Source organism: Heterodontus francisci, chromosome 35 (genome assembly GCF_036365525.1).
Source record: "Heterodontus francisci isolate sHetFra1 chromosome 35, sHetFra1.hap1, whole genome shotgun sequence".
Lineage (NCBI taxonomy): Eukaryota > Metazoa > Chordata > Chondrichthyes > Heterodontiformes > Heterodontidae > Heterodontus > Heterodontus francisci.
The window spans coordinates 17,940,488-17,960,177 of NC_090405.1; positions in this window are offsets into that span (position 1 = coordinate 17,940,488).

The window sequence follows — 19,690 nt, forward strand, 5'->3', positions numbered from 1 at the left end:
GATCACTGCACTTTTCCTTGCGTCCAAGAATCACCACATCCATTCAGGTTCCTTCATGTATTTTCCTGCAGGAATGAAAGAACTGGTGAGGTAGAAGATACAAAAGCGAACAATGTAATCGTCCCAATAATAATCATTATGAACAATCACAAAATGAAAACCAGGAACACAAACAGTGTCAGTGTCTGACTCCACTGCAGTACTGCAGTATTCAGCTTCTGTTTACCAGGTGTTTGCAGTGGTTTTTCAACAAGTTTGTGACATTCAGAAACAACACAAGCCCTGCACTGCTCAATGACTGGGACTGTCCGATAGAGCAGTGACCTTTTCTTTCTTTTGGGCCTCCTTATCTCGAGAGACAATGGATACGCGCCTGGAGGTGGTCAGTGGTTTGTGAAGCAGCGCCTGAAGTGGCTATAAAGGCCAATTCTGGAGTGACAGGCTCTTCCACAGGTGCTGCAGAGAAATTTGTTTGTCGGGGCTGTTGCACAGTTGGCTCTCCCCTTGCCCCTCTGTCTTTTTTCCTGCCAACTACTAAGTCTCTTCGACTCGCCACATTTTAGCCCTGTCTTTATGGCTGCCCGCCAGCTCTGGCGAATGCTGGCAACTGACTCCCACGACTTGTGATCAATGTCACATGATTTCATGTCGCGTTTGCAGACGTCTTTATAGCGGAGACATGGACGGCCGGTGGGTCTGATACCAGTGGCAAGCTCGCTGTACAATGTGTCTTTGGGGATCCTGCCATCTTCCATGCGGCTCACATGGCCAAGCCATCTCAAGCGCCGCTGACTCAGTAGTGTGTATAAACTGGGGGTGTTGGCCGCTTCAAGGACTTCTGTGTTGGAGATATAGTCCTGCCACCTGATGCCAAGTATTCTCCGAAGGCAGCGAAGATGGAATGAATTGAGACGTCGCTCTTGGCTGGCATACGTTGTCCAGGCCTCGCTGCCGTAGAGCAAGGTACTGAGGACACAGGCCTGATACACTCGGACTTTTGTGTTCCGTGTCAGTGCGCCATTTTCCCACACTCTCTTGGCCAGTCTGGACATAGCAGTGGAAGCCTTACCCATGCGCTTGTTGATTTCTGCATCTAGGGACAGGTTACTGGTGATAGTTGAGCCTAGGTAGGTGAACTCTTGAACCACTTCCAGAGCGTGGTCGCCAATATTGATGGATGGAGCATTTCTGACGTCCTGCCCCATGATGTTCGTTTTCTTGAGGCTGATGGTTAGGCCAAATTCATTGCAGGCAGCCGCAAACCTGTCGATGAGACTCTGCAGGCACTCTTCAGTGTGAGATGTTAAAGCAGCATCGTCAGCAAAGAGGAGTTCTCTGATGAGGACTTTCCGTACTTTGGACTTCGCTCTTAGACGGGCAAGGTTGAACAACCTGCCCCCTGATCTTGTGTGGAGGAAAATTCCTTCTTCAGAGGATTTGAACGCATGTGAAAGCAGCAGGGAGAAGAAAATCCCAAAAAGTGTGGGTGCGAGAACACAGCCCTGTTTCACACCACTCAGGATAGGAAAGGGCTCTGATGAGGAGCCACCATGTTGAATTGTGCCTTTCATATTGTCATGGAATGAGGTGATGATACTTAGTAGCTTTGGTGGACATCCGATCTTTTCTAGTAGTCTGAAGAGAAAACGTCTGCTGACGAGGTCAAAGGCTTTGGTGAGATCAATGAAAGCAATGTAGAGGGGCATCTGTTGTTCACGGCATTTCTCTTGTATCTGACGAAGGGAGAACAGCATGTCAATGGTCGATCTCTCTGCACGAAAGCCACACTGTGCCTCAGGGTAGACTTTACACAGTCACATTTCTATTTCAACGGAAAACAAGCAGTCACTATTTAAAATGTGCCTTTCACACTTCTCACCTGGTGTCTGCAATAAATGCTCTTTGTCTAACTGTCCACATCGTTACTTTGCGGCTATTTTTCCCCCACTGTTCACAATCCAACAAACAGTGAGAGACTGGAACTAAAGCAGGAAAATTCCCTCTCCTTTGGGTGGTGAAATTGTCAGTGATTTTCAATAGTGATTTCTTCCCATTGTGTCTCCCTGAGCCTGTACAGACACTGTCCGAGAATGAACTCTCCCTTCCCCGTGTCCCCGGCTCACTCCATGTTCCGGGAGCAGCTCCTGCTCCACAGTGTCTGTTCCAAACACTCCCCGACTCCCCCTCAACTTCCCACCACTCAATGCTAATCTCTGAGCACATCTGCGGACACGCTCCCAAAGCAGTGGCTGCTGGAAGCAGATGCTGTTTGTTCCCTTCCCCCGGGCCCGGGAAGTCTCCATTAGCAGCTGATTTAAAGCATCTTCCCCTGATTGAGTGAATGGCCTCACAGACTGGGTTGGGGAAGGCTGCGCATGCGCTCCACTCCTCATTGTGACGTCCCACTGGGGGCGGGGCTACATCGCGTGTGCGCAGATCTTTGCAGCAATTCAGCATTCAAACATCAATGGGAACTTTCCCCATTTCACCCTCATCAAAGTCCCAAAGAAAGTGAAGAGGGGCTTGGACTGGAGGGAGGGAGGGGCGGGGTAGGGGGAACCTAGAACCCAGAAAGCTGCCCACTTGCCCCATTTAGATGCTCAATTTGCGGTCATTCCCTGCAGGGGGTTTGTTATTATTGAGCCCCTCCTGGTAAAACAATCCGATAGAAAGAGGGGAGAAAGGAGGGAGCCGGTGTGTTTGCTGGGACCTTGCAGAATTCATTTCAGCAGCAAAAGTCCCGGGTTATATTAACCCGAGTGAAACACGCTGTCAGTGAGAGGGAAACCGAACGGCCCTTTTCATCTTTTCATTGGAAACAAAGTAGAGCCGGAAGTGCGGCGAGCAGAGCAGACACACAAGCTCAATGACAGGAGAGCTCGGCCGTCCCTGAGTTTCAGCTCCCGGCTCTTACATTTCCTCATCCACACTGTCTTTACTGTGGATGTTCAGGGGTTCCTTGTCGGATCTGAGGACTGTATCCATTAAACATTCTGAGTCAGGAGATCCACACACTCTCTGTTACCAAGATTTATGGGCAGGAATGTTTCAAAACTTTGTCTATTAAATCATTGTATTATTCACAGAACTAATGAGGCAATCGGTTCATTATTCAGGCCTTGAACTTGGTTTGGGTCGACCGAAAACTGAGAGCTTCAGCACCTTTCCACTTCTTCACTAATATAACTGATTTTTTTGATGAAGTAACAGAAAAGGTTGATGAAGGGAAAGCAATGGATGTTGTCTATATGGATTTTCAGAAAGCGTTTGACAAACTACCACATAAAAGGCTGGGTAACAAAACTGAGGCTCCTGGAATAGGAGGGTCAGTATCTGCTTGGATTAAAAAATGGATGAAATATCAAGAAAAGCGAGTTGTGGTATTTGGTTGTTTTTCAGAATGGAAGATGGTGAACAGTGATGTCCACAAGGGTCAGTGTCAGGACCACCATATATAGAAATGACTTGAATATTGGAATCACAAAATCACAGAATTGTTACTGCCCAGAAGGAGGCCATTTGGCCCATCGTGTCTGCACTGACTCTCCAAATGAGCAATTCACCTGATGTCACTTCCCCGTCTTCTCCCCATAATCCTGCACATTCTTCCTTTTCAGATAACAGTCTAATTCCCCTTTGAATTCTTCAATTGAACCTGCCTCCATCACATTCTCAGGCAGTTCATACTTTAACCACTCACTGTGTGAAAAAGTTTTTCCTCATGTCGCTTTTGCTTCTTTTACCAATTACTTTAAATCTGTGCCCTCTCGTTCTCGATTCTTTCACAAGTGGGAACAGTTTCTCCCTATCCACTCTGTCCACACCCCTCATCATTTTGAATACCACTATGAAATCTCCTCTTAGCCTTCTTTTCTCCAAGGAAAACAGTCCTAACTTCTCCAATCTATCTTCATAACTGAAGTTCCTCATCCCTGGAACAATTCTCATGAATCTTTTCCATAATCTCTCCAATGCCTTCACATCTTTCCTAAAGTGTGGCACCCAGAACTGGACGCAGTACTTCAGCTGAGGCTAGTGTCTTATACAAGTTCAACATGACCTCCTTGTTCTTGTACTCTATGCCTCTATCACTAAAGCCGAGGATACTGTATGCTTTATTAACCACTCTCTCAACCAATGACATATAACCCCAGGTCCCACTGCTCCTGCACCCCCTTTAGAATTGTACCCTTTATTCTACATTGTCACTCCATGTTCTTCCTACCAAAATGAATCAATTCACATTTCTCTGCATTGAACTTCACCTGTCATCTGTCCTCCCATTCCACCAACTTGTCTATGTCCTTTTGAAGTTCTACACTATCATCCTTACAGTTCACAATGCTTCCAATTTTCGTATCATCCATAAACTTTGAAATTCTGCCCTGTACACCAAGGTCTAGGTCATTAATATATATCAGGAAAGGCAAGGGTCCCAACACTGACTCCTGGGGAACTCCACTACAAACCTTCCTCTCACCCGAAAAACATCCATTGATCACTACTCTTTGTTTCCTGTCACTCAGCCAATTCCATATCCATGTTACTACTGTCCCTTTTATTCCATGAGTTATAACTTTGCTCACAAGTCTGTTGTGTTGCACTGTATCAAACTCCTTTTGAAAGTCAATAAAAGCAAAATACTGCAGATGCTAGAAATCTGAAATGTAAACAAAAAGTGCTGGAAATACTCAGCAGGTCTGGCAGCATCTGTGGAAAGAGAAGCAGAGTTAACGTTTCAGGTCAGTGACCTTTCAGATGCTGTCAGACCTTTTGAAAGTCCATGTACACCACATCAACAGCATTGCCCTCATCATCCCTCTCTGTTACCTCATCAAAAAACTCCAGCAGGACAGTTAAACATGACTTTCCCTTAAGAAATCCATGCTGTCTTTCCTGAATTAACCCACGTTTGTCCATGGGACTATTAATTTTGTCCCGAATTATTCTTTCGAAAAGTTTTCCCACCACCGAAATTGAACTGACTGGGGAGTGAGACGTGGTGAGTTGCTTTAGCAGAGAGCCAGCATGGGTTCGTCAGGCCGAATGGCCTCCTTCTGTGCTGTAGCCATTCTCTGATTGTATGATTCTAGCGACAACTGTTGGTGGAGAGGCAGTGATGCAGGAATGGGTTGACAGAAAGGGGAAAGTCTGGGCTGGTGTGTGTTTGCAGCATTTGCAGCTTGTGTTCGGGTTTGTGAATAAAGGTGATTTGGAAGCTGTGTTCCAAATTGAAGTGTTTATTGGAAGCAAGAAGTTGATGTCAATGAAGAATAAAACGTGTTAAGATGAAGCGTGGTGTGATTGTGGATAGCAGTAAATATAGTGTTGGTGAATTATTTGTGTTAATAAACTTCCACTGCGCCCTCTGCTGCAGGCTGCTGTTTATATCCAGCTGTGTATTAGTGCTGTGTGTTAGCGAGATAAATGTTTGTTTCAACGCTGTTTATAAAGCAATAGCATTGCACTCAAACAGTCCCAGACATAGCAACACATGTACAAAAGCAAAATACTGCAGATGCTGGAAATCTGAACCATAAACAGAAAATGCTTGAAATAGTCAGCAGGTCTGGCAGCATCTGTGGAGAAAGAAACAAAGTTAATGTGAGCTAAGGAAACAGACCTGAACTGTTAACTGTTTCTCTCTGCACAGATGCTGCCAGACCTACTGAGCATTTCCAGCATTTTCTGTTTTTATTACAGCAACACCTTTGATCAGCAGTAGCGGTGATAGTGCGAGCCAGGGGGCAGCTGGGAAGGTAAGTTTCACTATAAAGTACTTACCTGGCGATTCGGCGGACGCGGACACGGGGACTGCTGGGTAAGTGAACTTATATATTCGGGCAGTGGCTAAACCCGAAACACTACACGTGTAGTATCTCCCACCCATCCTCCTCCTCCAACCAAAAAAAAGGACTCTTGTATGGAGGGTTTGGTAAGGTAAGGTTTTCCTTTATATTTTTTTATTCTCTGTTGTCAATTTCGAGCAGAGGGGATGGAAGCTAGGGGAGTTGCATGCTCCTCTTGCAGGATGTGGGAGGTAAGGGTCACCACTTGTGTCCCTGCTGACTTCACCTGTGAGAAGTGCACCCAACTCCAGCTCCTCACAGAGCGCGTTAGGGAACTGGAGCTGGAGCTGGATGAACTTCGGATCATGCGGGAGGCAGAGGGGATGATAGAGAGCAGTTATAGGGAAGTACTGACACCTAAGTCACAGGATAAAGGTAGCTGGGTGACCATCAGGGGAGGGGAAGGGAATAGGCGCACAGTGCAGGGATCCCCTGTGGCCGTTCCCCTCAATAATAAGTATACCGTTTTGGATACGGTTGGGGGGGGGGACCTACCAGGGGAAAGCCACAGCGGCCAGGTCTCTCCCACTGAGCCTGGCTCTGCGGCTCAGAAGGGAAGGGTGGAGAATAGGAGAGCGATAGTGATAGGAGATTCAATGGTTAGAGGAACAGACAGGAGATACTGTGGTCGCGAACGAGACTCCCGGATGGTATGTTGCCTCCTGGGTGCCAGGGTCAGGGATGTCTCAGATCGAGTCTACAGGATTCTTAAGGGGGAGGGGGAGCAGCCAGAAGTCGTGGTGCATATCGGTACCAATGACATAGCTAGGAAAAGGGATGAGGACCTGAAAAGCGAATATAGGAGTTAGGTTGGAAGCTAAAAGGCAGGACGAGCAGAGTAGTAATCTCAGGATTGATACCGGTGCCACGTGCTAGTGAGGCTAGAAACAGAGAGCGAGTGCAGCTGAACACGTGGCTACAGAGCTGGTGTAGCAGGGAGGGCTTCAGTTATGTGGATCATTGGGATACCTTCTGGGGAAGGTGGGACCTGTACAAGAAGGACGGGTTGCATCTGAACTGGAGGGGCACCAATATCCTGGGCGGGAGGTTTGCTAGAGCTCTTCGGGAGGGTTTAAACTAGTTTGGCAGGGGGATGGGAACCGGAGCTATGGATCAGTGGATGGGGTAGCTGTTGAACAGGCAGATACCGAGTGCAGAGAGTCTGTGAGGAAGGTTAGACAGTTGACAGGGCAAAGTTTCAGCCGGTATGATGGGTTGAAGTGTGTCTATTTTAATGCAAGAAGTGTCAGGAATAAGGGTGATGAACTTAGAGCATGGATCAGTACTTCGAGCTACGATGTTGTGGCCATTACGGACACTTGGATATCACAGGGGCAGGAATGGATGTTGGATGTTCCCGGGTTTGGATGTTTTAAAAGGAATAGGGAGGGAGGTAAAAGAAGTGGGGGAGTGGCATTGTTAATCAGGGATAGTATCACAGCTGCAGAAATGTAGGTCATCGAGGAGGGTTTGTCTACTGAGTCATTATGGGTGGAAGTCAGAAAAAGGAAAGGAGCAGTCACTTTATTGGGAGTTTTCGATAGACCCCCCAATAGCAACAGAGACACGGAGGAACAGATTGGGAGGCAGATTTTGGAAAGGTGCAGAAGTAACAGGGTTGTTGTCATGGGTGACTTCAACTTCCCTAATATTGATTGGAACCTCCTTAGTGCAAATAGTTTGGATGGAGCAGTTTTTGTCAGGTGTGTCCAGGAAGGTTTCCTGACTCAATATGTAGATAGGCTGACTAGAGGGGAAGCTATGTTGGATTTGGTGATTGGCAACGAACAAGGCCAGGTGGCAGATCTCTCGGTGGGAGAGCATTTCGGTGATAGTGATCACAACTCCCTGACCTTTACTATCGTCATGGAGAGGGACAGGAGCAGATGGGATGGGAAAATATTTAATTGGGGGAGGGGGAATTACAATTCTATTAGGCAGGAACTGGGGTGCATAAATTGGGAACAGATGTTCTCAGGGAAATGCACGACAGAAATGTGGAGGTTGTTTAGGGAGCACTTGCTGCGACTGCTGGATAGGTTTGTCCCGATGAGGCAAGGAAGGGATGGTAGGGTGAAGGAACCTTGGATGACAAGAAATGTGGAACAGCTAGTCAAGAGGAAGAAGGAAGCTTACTTAAGGTTGAGGAAGCAAGGATCAGACAGGGCTCTAGAGGGTTACAAGGTAGCCAGGAAGGAACTGAAGAATGGACTTAGGAGAGCTAGAAGGGGACATGAAAAAGTCTTGGCGGGTAGGATTAAGGAAAATCCCAATGCGTTCTACACTTATGTGAGGAACAAGAGGATGGCCAGAGTGAGGGTAGGGCCGATCAAGGATAGTGGAGGGAACTTGTGCCTGGAGTCGAAGGAGGTAGGGGAGGTCCTAAATGAATACTTTGCTTCAGTATTCACTAGTGAGAGGGACCTGGTCGTTTGTGAGGACAGCGTGAAACAGGCTGATATGCTCAAACAGGTTGATGTTAAGAGGGAGGATGTGCTGGAAATTTTGAAAGACATGAGGACAGATAAGTCCCTGGGGCCAGACGGGATATACCCAAGGATATTAAGGGAAGCGAGGGAAGAGATTGCCGCGCCTTTGGCGATGATCTTTGCGTCCTCACTGTCCACTGGAGTAGTACCAGATGATTGGAGGGTGGCAAATGTTATTCCCTTGTTCAAGAAAGGGAATAGGGATAACCATGGGAATTATAGACCAGTCAGTCTTATGTCGGTAGTGGGCAAATTATTGGAGAGGATTCTGAGAGACAGGATTTATGATTAGTTGGAAAAGCATAGTTTGATTAGAGACAGTCAGCATGGCTTTGTGAGGGGCAGGTCATGCCTCACAAGCCTTATTACATTCTTTGAAGATGTGACAAAACACATTGATGAAGGAAGAGCAGTGGATGTGGTGTATATGGATTTCAGCAAGGCGTTTGATAAGGTTCCCCATGGTAGGCTCATTCAGAAAGTAAGGAGGCATGGGATACAGGGAAAGTTGGCTGTCTGGATACAGAATTGGCTGGCCCATAGAAGACAGAGGGTGGTAGTAGATGGAAAGTATTCAGCCTGGAGCTCGGTGACCAGTGGTGTTCCGCAGGGATCTGTTCTGGGACCTCTGCTCTTTGTGATTTTTATAAATGACTTGGATGAGGAAGTGGAAGTCTGGGTTAGCAAGTTTGCCGATGACACGAAGGTTGCTGGAGTTGTGGATAGTGTGGAAGGCTGTTGTAGGTTGCAACAGGACATTGACAGGATGCAGAGCTGGGCTGAGAAGTGGCAGATGGAGTTCAACCTGGAAAAGTGTGAAGTGATTCATTTTGGAGGGTTGAATTTGAATGCAGAATACAGGCGAAAAGACAGGATTCTTGGTAGTGTGGAGGAACAGAGGGATCTTGGGGCCAATGTCCATAGATCGCTCAAAGTTGCCACCCAAGTTGATAGGGTTGTTAAGAAGGCGTATGGTGTGTTGGCTTTCATTAACAGGGGGATTGAGTTTAAGAGCCGCGAGGTTATGCTGCAGCTCTATAAAGCCCTGGTTAGACCACACTTGGAATATTGTGTTCAGTTCTGGTCGTCTCATTATAGGAAGGACGTGGAAGCTTTAGAGAGGGTGCAGAGGAGATTTATCAGGATGCTGCCTGGACTGGAGGGCATGTCTTACAAAGAAAGATTGAGGGAGCTGGGACTTTTCTCATTGGAACGAAGAAGGATGAGAGGTGACTTGATAGAGGGGTACAAGATGATGAGAGGCATAGATAGAGTGGATAGCCAGAGACTTTTTCCCAGGGTGGAAAGGGCTATCACCAGGGGGCATAATTTTAAGGTGATGGAGGAAGGTTTCGGGGAGATGTCAGAGGTAGGTTCTTCACACAAGAGAGTGGTGGGTGCATGGAATGCACTGCCAGCGGTGGTAGTAGAAGCAGATACATTAGGGACATTTAAGCGTCTCTTGGATAGGTACATGGATGATAGTAGAATGAAGGGTATGTCGGTAGTTTTGATCTTAGAGTAGGTTAAAGGTTCGGCACATCATCGTGGGCCGAAGGGCCTGTACTGTGCTGTACTGTTCTATGTTCTATAACACAGGTGTTGGGAGGCTCAGCCTGGCTACGCAATGTTACAAGGACGCTGAGTGACACCATCGACAACGGGACAGAGAGAAAAACACACAGAAAACGAATAGACTGTGAGGAAGCAAAAGTGAGGAACGGAGAGAGAGAGACAGACAACGAAACTGAGATGGAGAAACAAGGCATTTGTATGATTGTGCTCTCCCTGTTGTGTAACGGTATTTCCTGTTGTGTAAATATATTTTCTGTTGTGTAAAGATGTCCCCTGTTGTTGTGTAAAGGTTTTCCCTGTTATTGTTTTATTTTCTGTTGCTGACCGTCTCCTCACTGTGACCATTTGTCCTGGTTTTATTGTGGCCAAAATCACCATCTGGTGGTGGAGAGGAGGCTCTGCAGGAAGGGGTTGACAAAGTGGGAGAGACTCGGCTGGTCCGTGTTTGCAGTTTGTGTTCGTGTGAGCAAAAGTGATTTGTTACTGATTGTGTTCACTCGAAGGAAAAAGCAGATTGCAATCGAGCACATCTGGTTATTCTGGGGAATCACTTGATGTTTTGAAAGTGAACTGTTTGTGTTATTACCAAACATAAATAGCAGAGAATGGTTTCGATCCATCGACCTCTGGGTTATGGGCCCAGCACACTTCCGCTGCGCCACTCTGCTAACTGTTGGTTTAAATTTTAGCTGCCTGTTAGTGAAATATGTTCATTTCTCCAATGTTTTTATCAAAATAGGATTGCAGTCGGATTTCTCAAGAATCCCGGACTCAGCAACACACGTGCTGACGGACTCACCCTCACTGCACAATGACACAAGGACACAGAGTAACAGCACCGACAATGAGGCAGGCAGAAAAAGACACACAGAAAACCGGGTAGAGATCATTCGGACCCAGAAAGGAACAGACAGAGAAAGGTACTGAGCAAACCAGCAAGAGACAGCGAAAGACTGATGATTTATGTAATTGTGTTCTCTGTTGTGTAAAGATGTTCCCTGTGTTCTTTTAAAGATATTTCCTGCTGTGTAATATGTTCTCTGTTGTGTTACTGTATTCGCTGTTGTGTAAAGATGTTCTCTGTTATTGTGTAAAATGGTTCCCTGTTGGGGAAAGATCTTCTCAGTTGTGTAAATATGATCCGTCTTGTGTAAAAGTGTTCCGGGTTGTTTAAATATGTTCCCTGCTCTGTAATGTAGAGCTGAGTCTGCACTAATGGAATTGCTACAGTATCTTCCAGTCTGATACTGGATGAGGGCTGGAATATGATCCAAAGCACAGTCTATACAAATTGAATTGCTATTGTATCTTTCAGTTTCACAATCCGGGGGAGTTTTAAACTGAAATCTCAGTTTGTATCTCAGGTTATACTATCTTTCAGATTCTCTCAATCTGATATCGCACTTGAGATTTAGACTTAAGAAAGGATGTACTGGCATTGGAGGAGTTCAAAAGAGATTCACTCAGCTGATTCCTGAGATGAAGGGGTTGACTTATCAAGAACGGCTAAACAGGTTATTCATTCGAGTTCAGAAGAATGAGGGGTGATCTTTTTGAAACGAACAAGATTCTGAGGGGGCTTAACAGGGTGAAGAAGGGTCTCTGACCTGAAACATTAACTCTGCTTCTCTCTTCACAGATGCTGCCAGACCTGCTGAGTATTTCCAGCATTTCTTGTTTTTATTAACAGGGTCAATGTTGAGAAGATGTTTCCACTAGTGGGGGAATCTCAAACTAGGCGACATAGTTACAGAATAAGGGGACACTCATTTAAAACTGAGATGCAAAGGAATTTTTTCTCTCAGAGGGTAGTGAATGTCTGGAATTCTCTACCCCAGACAGTATTGGAGGCTAAATCACTGAAAGTATTTAAAGAGGATGCAAATAGATTTTTGAAATATTGGAGAGTTGAGGGCTATGAAGAGCTGGCATGAAAGAGGAATTGAGGTCTGGGGCAGATCAGCCATGATCTTACTGAATGGCGGGGCAGGCTTGAGGGGCCGAATGGCCTACTCCTGCTCCTATTTCTTCTGTTCTTATGTTATGTTATATCTAATGTATATGTCAGGATGCACTAATGGGAATTAATACTGAAACTTATAAACTCATAATGTGTGTAAATATTGGGCTGATATTTAACTTGAATCTCAGAGTACATTATTGTGGTTAATTCTGTCAGTTTGAAAAGGGAACTCTGTGCCATAATGAAAACAAGAAATGCTGGAAATACTCAGCAGGTCAGGCAGCATCTGTACAGAGAGAAGCAAAGTTAACGTTTCAGGTCAGTGACCTTTCAGATGCTGCCAGACCTTTTGAAAGTCCATGTACACCACATCAACAGCATTGCCCTCATCAACTCTTTCTGTTACCTCATCAAAAAACTCCAGCAGGACAGTTAAACATGATTTTCCCTTAAGAAATCCATGCTGGCTTTCTTGAATTAACCCACATTTGTCCATGGGACTATTAATTTTGTCCCGAATTATTCTTTTGAGAAGTTTTCCCACCTCCAAAATTGAACTGACTGGGGAGTGAAATGAGGTAAGTTGCTCTAACAGAGAGCCAGCATGGGTTCGACAGGCCGAATGGCCTCCTTCTGTGCTGGAGCCAGTCTATGATTGTATGATTCTAACAACAACTGTTGGTGGAGAGGCAGTGATGCAGGAATGGGTTGACAGAAAGGGGAAAGTCTGGGCTGGTGTGTGTTTGCAGCATTTGCAGCTTGTGTTCGGGTTTGTGAATAAAGGTAATTTGGAAGCTGTGTTCCAAATTGAAGTGTTTACTGGAAGCAAGAAGTTGATGTAAATAAAGAGTAAAACGTGTTAAAACGAAGCGTGGTGTGATTGGGGATCGCAGTAAATATTGTGTTGGTGAATTATTTGTGTTAATAAACTTCCACTGCGCCCTCTGCTGTAGGCTGCTGTTTATATCCAGCTGTGTATTAGTGCTGTGTGTTAGTGAGATAAATGTTTGTTTCAACGCTGTTTATAAAGCAATAGCATTGCACTCAAACAATCCCAGACATAGCAACACACGTACAAAAGCAAAATACTGCGGATGCTGGAAATCTGAACCATAAACAGAAAATGCTTGAAATAGTCAGCAGGTCTGGCAGCATCTGTGGAGAAAGAAACAAAGTTAATGTGAGCTAACGAAACAGATCTGAACTGTTAACTGTTTCTCTCTGCACAGATGCTGCCAAACTTACTGAGCATTTCCAGCATTTTCTGTCTTTATTACAGCAACACAGGTGTTGGGAGGCTCAGCCTGGCTACACAATGTTACAAGGACGCTGAGTAACACCATCGACAACGGGACAGAGAGGAAAAAACACACAAAACCAAGAATAGACTGTGAGGAAGGAAAAGTGAGGGACAGAGAGGCAACGAGACTGAGATGGAGAAACAAGGCATTTGTATGATTGTATTCTCCCTGTTGTCTAAAGGTATTTCCTGTTGTGTAAATATGTTTTCTGTTGTGTAAAGATGTCCCCTGTTGTTGTGTAAAGGTTTTCCCTGTTATTGTTTTATTTTCTGTTACTGACCGTCTCCTCACTGTGACCATTTGTCCTGGTTTTATTGTGGCCAACATCACCATCTGGTGGTGGAGAGGAGGCTCTGCAGGAAGGGGTTGACAAAGTGGGAGAGACTCGGCTGGTCCGTGTTTGCAGCTTGTGTTCGTGTGAGCAAAAGTGATTTGTTACTGATTGATGTGTTCACTGGAAGGAAGAAGCTGATTGCAATAGAGTGCCTTTGGAAGCATCTTGTTATTATGGGTAAATACTTGATGTTTTGAAAGTGAACTGTTTGTATTATTACCAAACATAAATAGCAGAGAATGGTTTCGATCCATCGACCTCTGGGTTATGGGCCCAGCATGCTTCCGCTGCGCCACTCTGCTAACTACTACTTTAAATTTTAGCTGCCCATTAGTGAAATATGTTCATTTCCCCAATGTTTTTATAAAAATAGGATTGTTGTCGGATTTCTTTAGAATCCCGGACTCAGCAACACACGTGCTGACGGACTCACCCTCACTGCACAATGACACAAGGACACAGAGTAACAGCACCGACAATGAGGCAGGCAGAGAAAGACACACAGAAAACCAGGAAGAGATTATCAGGACCCAGAAAGGAACAGACAGAGAAAGATACACAGAAAACCAGGGAGATATTATCAGGACCCAGAAGGGAACAGACAGAGAAAGACACACAGAAAACCAGGAAGAGATTATCAGGACCCAGAAAGGAACAGACAGAGAAAGACACACAGAAAACCAGGAAGATATTATCAGGACTCAGAAAGGAACAGACAGAGAAAGACACACAGAAAACCAGGAAGATATTATCAGGACTCAGAAATGAACAGACAGAGAAAGGTACTGAGCAAACCAGCAAGAGACAGCGAGATAAAAGCAAAATACTGCGGATGCTGGAAATCTGAAATAAAAACAATAAATGCTGGAACCACTCAGCAGGTCTGGCAGCATCTGTGGAAAGAGAAGCAGAGTTAACGTTTCGGGTCAGTGACCCTTCATCGGAACGAAGAGTTAACGTTTCGGGTCGGTGACCCTTCATCGTTAACCCGAAAAGTTAACTCTGTTTCTCTTTCCACAGATGCTGCCAGACCTGCTGAGTGGTTCCAGCATTTCTTGTTTTTATTATAAGAGACAGCGAGAGACTGATGAACACCACTTGGAGGGAGCACTGAGGGTGGCAAGGGACAGAATGTAGTCTGGCTGGGGGATTTCAATGTCTATCACCATGAGTGGCTCGGTAGCACCACTACTGACCATGCTGGCCGAGTCCTAACGGACATAGCTGCTCGATTGGGTCTGCGGTAGGTGGTGAGGGAACTAACAAGAGGGAAAAATATACTTGACCTCATCCTCACCAATCTGCCTGCCGCAGATGCATCTGTCCATGACAGTATTGGTAGGAGTGACCACTGCACAGTCCTTGTGGAGATGATGTCCCGTCTTCACATTGAGGATACCCTCTATCGTGTTGTGTGCCACTACCACTGTGCTAAATGGGATAGATTTTGAACAGATCTAGCAATGTATAACTGGGCATCCATGAGGTGCTGTGGACCATTAGCAGCAGCAGAATTGTAGTCAACCACATTCTATAACCTCATGGCCCGGCATATTCCCCCACTCTAACATTACCAACAAGCTGGAGACCAACCCTAATTCAATGAAGAGTGCAGGAGGGCATGCCAGGAGTAGCACCAGGCATACCTTGAAATGAGGCATCAGCCTGATGAAGCTACAGCCCAGGACTACTTTCATGCCAAACAGCAGAAGCAGCATGTAATAGACAGGGCTAAGTGATCCCACAACCAACGGATCAGATCTACACCCTGACACATCCAATGATGAATGGTGGTGGACAATTAAACAACCAACAGGAGGAGGTGGCTCCACAAATATCCCCAACCTCAATGATGGGGGAGCCCAGCACATCAGTGCAAAAGACAAGGATGAAGAATTTGAAACAATCTTCAGCCAGAAGTGCCGGGTTGATGATCCATCTCGGCCTCCTCCTGAAGTCCCCAGCATCACAGATGCCAGTCTTCAGCCAATTCGATTCACTCAACGTGATATCAAGAAACGACTGAAGGCTCTGGATACAGCAAAGGCTACGGGCCCTGACAATATTCCGGCAATAGTACTGAAGACCTGTGCTCCAGAACTTGGCGCACCCCGAGCCAAGCTGTTCCAGTACAGCTACAATACTGGCATCTACCCGGCAATGTGGAAAATTGCCCAGGTATGTCCTGTACACAAATAGCAGGACAATTCCAACCCAGCCAATTGCTGCCGCATCAGTCTACTCTCAATCATCAGTATAGTGATGGAAGATGTCATCGACGGGGCACTTGCTTTGCAATAACCTGTTCAGTGACGCTCAGTTTGGTTCTGCCAGGGCCATTCAGCTCCTGACCTCATTACAGTCTTGGTTCAAACAAGGACAAAAGAGCTGAACTCAAGAGGTGAGGTGAGAGTGTCTGCCCTTGACATCAAGGTAGCATTTGACTGAGTATGGCATCAAGGAGCCAGAGCAAAACTGGAGTCAATGGGAATCAAGAGGAAAACTCTCCACTGGTTGTAATCGTACCTAGCACAAAGGAAAATGGTTGTGATTGTTGGAGGTCAATCATCTCAGCTCCAGGACATTACTGCTGGAGTTCCTCAGGGTAGTATCCTCGGCCCAACCTTCTTCACTACTTCATCAGTGACCTTCCTTCAATCATAAGGTCAGAAGTGGGGATGTTCACTGATGATTGCAAAATTCAGCACCATTCACGACTCCTCAGATACTGAAGCAGTCCATGTAGAAATGCAGCAAGACCTGGACAATATCCAGGCTTGGGCTGATAAGTGGCAAGTAACATTCGCGCCAAACAAGTGCCAGGCAATGACCATCTCGAACAAGAGAGAATCTAACGATCTCCCATTGACATTCAACAGCATTACGATCGCTGAATCCCCCACTATCAACTTCCTGGGGGTTCCCATTGACCAGAAACTGAACTGAAGTAGCCTTATAAATAGTGTGACTACATGAGCTGGTCAGAGGGTAGGAAGCATGCGGTGAGTAACTCACCTCCTGACTCCCCAAGCCTGTCCACCATTTACAAGGCACAAGTCTGGAGTGTGATGGAATACTATCCACTTGCCTGGATGGGTGCAGCTCCAACAACATTCAAGAAGCTCGACACCATCCAGGACAAAGCAACACGCTTGATTGGCACCCCGTCCACAACATTCACTCCCTTCACCACTGACGTACAGTGGCAGCAGTGTGTACCATCTACAAGATGCACTGCAACAATGCACCAAGGCTACTCAGGCAGCACCTTCCAAACCTGCATCCTCTACTGCCTAGAAGGACAAGGGCAGCAGATGCATGGGAATACCACCACCTGAAAGTTCTCCTCCAAGCTACACATCATCCTGACTTGGAACTATATCGCTATTCCTTCACTGTCGCTGGGTAAAAATCCTGGAACTCCCTTCCTAATAGCACTGTGGGTGTACCTACCCCACATGGACTGCAGTGGTTCAAGAAGGAAGAAAACCACCACCTTCTCATGGGCAATTAGGGATGGACAATAAATGCTGGCCTGGCTGGCGACGTCCACATCCCATGAAACAAATAATTAAATGCAATCACAGCTCATCTCAATTCCTAGTATTTCTAAATCCCACCAGTCCAACATAAGCTGAACAATTATTGCATGTTGTGATTGACGGTCTGGTCTGTAAACTGCACTGTATCACAGATTGCTGACATTTGCTAACTGGAAGTGAGAACTGCAAAATCGGGACAGTAGTTCACATAGTCTGTCAGTGTGAAAGAATCAGGCAATGTGAGGTAATAGAATTTGTCTGTAAATGTTACACTCATATTGCTTTATATTTTTATATTGAAAATAAAAGTAATCATTTCGTGAAAATAGTGACATGTTGTCCAAACTTTGGTAGCCAGTTGTTTTCGTCTTGCACTCAGCAGGGCAATCCACAAGAATACCAATTTAAGGGAAAACAACAACTTTCTTCTGTATGAGAGGAGAGTGCTGATTGGTTGGCAAGTGAACTCTGATTGGTCGAGGCATTGCCATTCAGAATGCATCAGTTTATGGTAACTGACAGATAACTGCCCAGCTTTGTTTGAAATTTAAACCAGGCAGCTTGACTCTGATTGGTTAGGGCATTGCCCTGTGGAATGAGCCAGTGAATGGCTGTCACTTATTTTGTTTAGCTGAAACAGGCACAATGTGTGTGCATGTTCTTTCTGTCTGCAAAGAACAGGGCCCTGTGTATTAATATATGTAGTTTACAGTACACACCAATGCACCACACTGCGAGCCCTACTGACAGTCTTAAATCAGTTGTCAGTGTAATTCTTAGCACACTGAGAATTATTTAGCAAATGTTGTCCTATTGTGGAATCACATCTCATGTTGGATACTGTGTTTTGAGTTTTGCAAGCATGGGTTGGTTGGGTAGGGCCCATTGCGAACAGCGGAAGGGACATGTTATTTGATACAATCCGCCAGTTTTGGGATGTACGGTCTAGAAACCTAGCATCACACTGGTATTGAAATTCATATATCACGTTACTTATTTGTGTGATAGGCAGGACGTCTCTTTTGCTTGACAGCAGCATCCTGTTAGTGGCGAACACCACACTTGTTGCTCCTGCATAGTAACAGCAGGAAACAGCGAGCTTCACCTGTTACTCAAATACTGGGGATATATTACCCTTCCAGGGTAATTTGAGGGAGACTGGGCACTTTTCAGGGCTCAAAACGACGGCCTTCAGCCCGTTTATAAGTTTGTGTGATATACAGATAGAAATGATCTGATCAGTGTAGCCATTGTAATGCAGGATGTCTTTGATTCGCCCTATTTCAGCATCAAGCTTGCATGGTGAGCAAATGACTCAGCCCTATTTATGAGGTTGTCGATAAGACCAATCTTATAGCGCGTGGAACTGTAATAATCCCAACGCGTGTATTGACCAGTGAAGGTAGGTTTGCGGTAGACCGTGGTAGAAAACCACTTAGCAGATTTCTCAACTAGTACATCAAGGAAAGGGAACTCATTTGACTGCTCCATTCCAAAGGTGAATTTGAGTGTAGGATGGAGCCCATGAAGACGTGCAAGGAAATTATTTCATGCAGCTGCGGATTCAAATATAGCAAACGTATCATCTACATATTGGAAATATGCAAGAGGTTGGAGGTTAGGTGTCATTCCCTTAAAAACAGTTTTGTCATGGAATCCAACAAAGATGTTTGTGAGAGCTGGGCCTAGAGGGGATCCCATGGCAACACCAGCGATACATGGTGTCAATAAAACTGAACTCAACTGTGCAAGTTGCCGAGTTCATAAGTTCAATGAATACTGTTTCACACAATGGTGACGGGTCTAGATCACCATGATATCGCACTGCAGTGCAAATATCTATGGCTTCCTGAAGTGGTACATTGGTGAATAGGCTAGCAATGTCAAATGAACACATGGACACGGCATTGCTATCGATATGCAAGTCCTGTATGGTCTTCACAAATGTGAAGGAATCCTTCACTGTGTATGTGGAGAACTTGCTCAAAAACTGGTTGTAACAATTTGCCCAACCATTTGGCAAATTCATTTCAGGATACTATTTACATTACTTCAAATAAAGAAAACACAACGACACAAAGAATTGAGCACAACGCTGAAAGTTTCACAGCAAATAGTCAAATGGGAAAAGGATGAAATACAGAAAGAAAAAGCCTAAAATACTGAAAACACTCAGCCAGTCCGGAAACAACTGTGGAGAAGAGAAGCTCGGGTTAATGGTCCAGTTCTGTGACCCTTCTATAGACCTGAAACATTGCTCCTCCCTTCCTCTCTCCACAGATACTGCTGGAACTGCTGAGTGTTTCCAGAATCTTCTGTTATTATTCAGATTTCCAGTGTGTGCAGTATTTCTCTTTTTGAAAATAAAATATTCCCTGAGAGGAATGGAACTTTACATAAAAAATAGGAGTAGGCCATTCGGCCCATCGAAATAGCTCTGCCATTCAATAAGATCACAGCTGATCTCCTACATCAACTCCATCTTACCACACTAGCACAGATCCCTTGATTCCCTTCGTATCCAAAAACCTATCGATCTCTCTCTTGGATATACCCAATGATTGAGCATCCACAGCTCTAGAGTCACAGAGAGATACAGCACTGAAACAGGCCCTTCGGCCCACCGAGTCTGTGCCG